At 40.3% G+C, this 6,049-nt stretch overlaps 1 long non-coding RNA gene across 1 annotated transcript in view; it reads right to left on the reverse strand.

Annotated features, from left to right (window-relative positions):
- LOC138651151 (uncharacterized) overlaps nt 1–5,782 on the reverse strand; it is a 42,122-nt gene extending 36,340 nt beyond the window's left edge. Inside the window, exons 1-2 of the long non-coding RNA XR_011315444.1 lie at nt 5,692–5,782; nt 1,703–1,754 (exon numbers count right to left, since the gene is read on the reverse strand). This is a non-coding gene — a long non-coding RNA (uncharacterized lncRNA). The remainder of the gene's footprint in view (nt 1–1,702; nt 1,755–5,691) is intronic.
- Nucleotides 5,783–6,049: the final 267 nt, after the last annotated feature.

A 6,049-nucleotide genomic window follows, 5' to 3' on the forward strand; every position in this document is an offset into this window, starting at 1 on the left:
GGCTAATTATTTCCTCTACAGTGCCGTCCACTGATCCATGCCCGTCAGGATGAAGCTCCCACCATGTTTCATCTATATATATATATAATTGTCTAAGGGTTTTTTTTCCGTCTGTCTGTCCTGGAAATCCCACGTCTCTGATTGGTCGAGGCCGCCAGGCCTCAACCAATCAGCGACCTGCACAGTATCGACGTAGAAATCCCACGTCTCTGATTGGTCGAGGCCGACAGGCCTCGACCAATCAGCAATGGGCACAGCGACGATGATGTCATAAAGGACATAGAAATCCCACGTTTCTGATTCAGCGACGGGAACAGTATCGACGTAGATGTCATAATGGTTGCCATGGCGACGATGATGTCATAAAGGTTGCCTCAACCAATCAGCGACGGGCACAGTCTGCCGCGAATTCTGGAATCCTCATTGTCCATATACTGCGGGGACATGCATATTCTAGAATATAATGCGGGGCCACAATCTAGTCTCTAAATAAAGTCCTATTAACTGTCTTGTAAACAGGAATCAACAATGCGTCTTATTAAAATAATTGTGGACGGACAATACGTGGAATAGACCCTAAATAAATAATATATTTCCATTACCGAGTCAACTATTTTAAATTCTTTTCTTTTGTAATGAAAACACATAAACAACATGTATAAATGCTAGTATCAATTTCTAACTGAAAAGATGAATACAGTTTCAATATACCAAATGTAAGGTCCAATTTCTTGGGCTCCACCAATGACCTCTTGTGTCATGCCACTGGAGGAGATCCATGAGCTTGGCAAATTAATGGTTCAGGAAAACTGGTTATTTTGTATTTCCAGTTCCAAAAATAATAAAAGGAACCCTTGAAGTGTCACACTATTATTATTATTATTATTATTATTATCATTGTTATTATTAAGGATCAAACCTTTCAAAATTTTAATTCACCATCTTCAGCTAATTTTTCCCAAAAATTCGATGAGGGAGATAGAAAAAAGTGGATGGAGGACAGAGGTGAAATATGAAAGAGAGAGGACAGAGGGGACGGAGGGGACAGAGGGCGAAAAGGGGAAAAATGGGGAAGAGGAGAAAAAGGATGAAGAAGGAAAAGGGAGAAGAGGGGAGAGATGGGACAGATGTGAGAGAAGGGACAGTAGGAGAAAAGTAGTCAGAAGAAAGAGGCAAAAAAAGGGGAAAAGGAAGAAAGGGAGGGGAGGGGAAAAAGGAAAGAGGGGATAGAGTGGGAAAAGGGGAGAAATGGAAGAGGGGAGAAAAGGGGAAGAGTGGAGACAAGGGGCAAAGGGGAGAAAAGGGGAAGAGGGAAGAACGAGAGAATAGATGGAAAATGATGAAGATGACGAGAGAGGGGAGAGGGGGAGGAGCGAGAGGGGGCAGAGGTGAGAGGTGGGGAAGATAATGAGAGGGAAATAAGGGTGAAAAAAAGGAGAGAGAAGGGAGAAAGTGGAGAAAATTAGACAGGTAAGTGTAGGAAGGAGGGTAGCAGATGAGATAGCACACAGGAAAGTGGGGAGAGACAGAAGATAGACAAGAGAGGGCAAGTAGGGGAGAGAAGGAGAGAGACAATCTGTGACTCCAGCAATCTTCTGTAATCAATTGTTGCAATTTGGTAGGACTTACCGATTTCAGGAAATTCAGCTCGAATTCAATTCACATCAAACTGATTAGAAAAATCTCTAATAATTATACATACCCTCAAATTTTGGGTTACATACATCCCCGGCCGGATCTTCAAAGAATTTTTTCTGTGAAACACCAGAAAATTGAATGAATTCAGCTAGATTTTGTGCAAACTTTTATTGCAAACTGTTGTAAACAGGTGATTGGGACGCAACAGCGCAAAGATTGAAGACTCAGTATTAACTTAACCAACAGATATTTATTTGATTAACACAGATATATGTGGTGCCTACAACACAATATCAAAGGATAAAGCAAACAATGGAAATACAGTAAATTATTATACAATGAAAATACAGCGATTCACCTATACTGGGTATTATCACAATTCTATTCACGCACTATGGTTCTATTGTTACAAGTTAGATAGGTTGAAAAAAGACCTCGGTCCATCAAGTTCAACCTCTCTCCACCAATTGTACATTTTGTCAATAATTTAACTATAACCCACAATGTTCTGTGTACTGAGGAAATCATCCAGCCTTTGTATAAAAGCTGTTATAGTGTCGGCCATTACTACCTCCTGTGGTCGGCATTCCACAATCTGACTGCTCTAACCACAAAGAACCCTTTCCTATTTAACTGCCGGAATCGCCTTTATTCCACCTGTAATGAGTGCCCCCTAGTCCTCAATATGGTGTGTTTTGTACTGGCCACACATATATTTAGACATATAAATGAGATCTCCTCTGAGGCATCTTTTTTCTAAGCTAAACAAGCTCAATGTTTCCAACTTCTCATCATATGAGAGGCCTTCCATCCCTTGTAATAATCTAGTTGCGCGTCTTTGACCTGATACTAACTTCTGAATATCCTTTTTAAATCTTGTTTGCTTTTGCAGCTGCTGCTTGACGTTGAGTGTTGCTGCTCAGCTTACTTCTAACGAGAATGCTATTATCGTCAGGAGTGTCTTGGACCTAATACCTCGACCAGAAGTGGATCTCAGTACTATTGGGCCACCACGGTCATCTCTTCTCTTAGGCAATATGAATTGTCATACAAGCCTCGTCGTTCAGGCCATAACAGGAGTCTACGATGCTATGCCTTTAGGCTGCAAGTCCTTTAAAAATCAGTCAGTTTGCACACCCGTTGCACTGGCCGCCATAGTCTCAGAAGCACGGCCCTAGTCCCCTTTGTGTTGTACATCCACACCAGAAGTTACAGCTCACACGAACGTCCCTCTCCTGCAGCCTAGTCATTTCCCTCTGCGCGCTTGGCTTGGGTCTGGTTACTCGGTTCTTCTCTCAGCTCTGGTTATTCAATTCTCGTAATACTGTTCCTCACGTGAATCTAGTTGCTCAGTTCTTCAGTCAGGCCTGGTTACACTGTTCTTCACTCCGATCTGGTTATTCTCATCTAGTTACTCACTTCTTAACTCAGATCTGGTTATTTGGTTTCTCATGCAGATCTACAGGGTGGGCCACTTATATGGATAAACCTGGGTGGGTCATGTATATGGATACACCTAAATAAAATGGGAATGGATGGTGATATCAACTTCCTGTTTGTGGCAAATTAGTATATGGGAGGGGGAAAACTTTTCAAGATGGTTGGTGACCATGGCAGCCATTTTGAAGTCGGCCATTTTTGATGCAACTTTATAAATGGCCCACCCAGGTGTATCCATATAAATGGCCCAACCTCTAGTTACTCGGTTCTTCACTCGGATCTAGTTACTCAGTTCTTCTCTCGGATCAGGTTACTCATCCTACAGTTCCTGCTGATGCATTTCTTGCTACTTTCTCTTGTGCTACAAAATTTGACAAGCAGATTGCGGTGCCTACTTGGAGACACTATTAGCTCGCAAACTGAAAATCTCTCATTTGTTCATCTCCTTAGGCTACATTCACATTTGCGTTGTTGGGCGCAGCATCGTCGACGCAACCAACAACGCGTATACACAACGCTGCGTTTTTTGACGCATGCGTTGACATAAACTAGTAATGTTCATGATTTTTGGTGCAGGGAAAACGCTACAAGTAGCGTCGTCCGTGCCCTGTCTGGTGCGTCAAATTGACGCATGCGTCGTAAAACGCAATACAACGCATACCGGCGCATGTCCATGCACCCCCCCCTTGTTAAAGATAGGGGCGCATGACGCATGCGTCGGTATGCGTCGACGACGCTGCACCCAACAACGCAAATGTGAACGTAGCCTAACACTGTTGTCAAAGTTTAAGAATATGAGGAAATTTATACACAAGTCATTTAGAATTACGGTAATTGGGTCTGAAAATTCACTTTAATTTTTTACATTTCTTGGATGAAATATGTACAAAAAACATGTATTGCCGTAAAAAAGGGAATGAACCCTCTACAAAAAAAGAATTTACACAAATTTTTTAGTAAATTACTATATTGTGATACAATCTGAGATTGAGGAGTCCGTAGATCTTTGGCTCTCATGTATGTTTCCTGCTAAGGTATTGTCACATCCAGTTATTAGGTGAGAATTAAATTTCCAGCTGCCATCTCTTCCAACGATGTTACTTTAATTATCAGGCCGATCATTATTTCTGATATAACGACTAACCTAGTTTCCCACCCTGACCCCTCACCTTATGTGATAAATAAGAGGTGAATGTGAAGGAGACAAGCATGGAAGGCTTTAATTGGCTTTGCTATTTATAAGCCAACCATTGATTAGTAGAACATTTTATTAAGCTCTCCTTCAAAGTCCTTCTTTATGGATGAGGCTTGTACACAATAAAGTCACTTAAGTTGAGTAAATGGCACGATGGCTTTGACTTAATACATTTGGATTTCAGAATGCAATGACATATATACATTTATTAACCAGTTCAGGACCAGGCCATTTATCCTGACCAAGTACATTTTCTGTCTATTTCATTCATGTGGTTTAAAGAGATATACATTTTCTTTCTTGTTCGAATGTTCAAATACTTAACTTTTTTTTCCATAAGTTTAATTTTTATGTTTTCGTCCTTTTCTTTAGTTTTTTTGGCAATATCGGTAAGAATTTAACGGAAATGTCTGTTTTTCACATTCTTCTCATTTTCTCTTTACAATCATGAAGGAACACTACAATGCATTTTAAAATTTGATACCCTTTCTTTAAATTATTTTTATATAATATGATAGTAACTGTGATTTGGATAGGCAGTTGCTTTTTTGTCATATGCGTTCTACCTATTTTTTTATTCATTTATTTCACATATTGTACCCTCCATAAGAAATTAGAATTGCATTACTGCTCTAGATAATAAGAAAAAATGGAGGCGCTTGGCACATAATTTCGCCAATTCATGCATGTCCAGCAGCCAACGACAAGGCGATCTCTGGTTGCTGGGACCCTATTTAATGTGAATTCTTTCATAGGCTAAAGCCTGGAGATGTTTAGCACATAATTTGACAGTTTCAATTCCAGTAGGATCCCACCTACTCATAAATGCAGGTTTTAGCCTAGGAAAGGATTAACATTAAATAGATTCCCAGCAACCGGAGATTGCCTTGTCATTGGCCAAATAGCCCGGCCATCAGCTATCGTAGGTGCATTTCCAGCTTTAGGAGGAGCAAGATCCCTCTTAGTCCATAACACCATTTTTGACTGTTGTCTAGAATTATTCAATATATCCAGTCTGATAATTCAGCCCTAGACTAGGCTCCTAAATAAATTCCCACCTCGATAAAACTCATAAATAATTCTGACCCTAGGTATGACCCCTAAATTAAATCCAACACTATAACAAACGCCTTAAAATAATTCAGTCCCCGATGTTAATAGAATCTTCAGATCAGACCCTTCCAAAATTTAGACCCCAGACTAAATTGTAAAGAAATTCGGTCCCACGACATTTCCCATTCTGTATATGTAGGCTCCTAATTGCTTACCGACCTCAATCCCACTCAACCACCTGCTGTGATTTGCAATCTGACTTTCCAGGAATTTTGGAGAATACATGTCTATATATGCAAACATAAGCATTCACTTATTTCCTTTTTTGACAGTTATCAAACAATTAATTTCTAATATTTACATACTATAATGGACTGGTAATTCTGATCTTCATAGAGTCATAGTTTGCTTTTTCCATCCTCAATTATTTCCAGCGTAATGAGATAAATGGATCCTACAATAAGAATACTTAATGTTATCAATCTAGCCTCGTATTAATGAAAAAGTCAGATTTCAATAGGAATGGAGTACAGTGGCTTGTTTTACAAGAATATATCACACCAATATCAGAATATTCATTGACCACCAAGAGATGGGTTTCTAAGACACTTTGAATCTGACATTGTTAGGGGTCGAGTTCCCGCTTCTGCACAGGGGGAATCTCGAGCCACTTCCGCTGCGGTCTCCCATTCTTGTCCAGCCGCAGTGGAGCCTGCTCAGCAA

The sequence above is a fragment of the Ranitomeya imitator genome, chromosome 10 (assembly GCF_032444005.1).
Source record: "Ranitomeya imitator isolate aRanImi1 chromosome 10, aRanImi1.pri, whole genome shotgun sequence".
Taxonomy (NCBI): domain Eukaryota; kingdom Metazoa; phylum Chordata; class Amphibia; order Anura; family Dendrobatidae; genus Ranitomeya; species Ranitomeya imitator.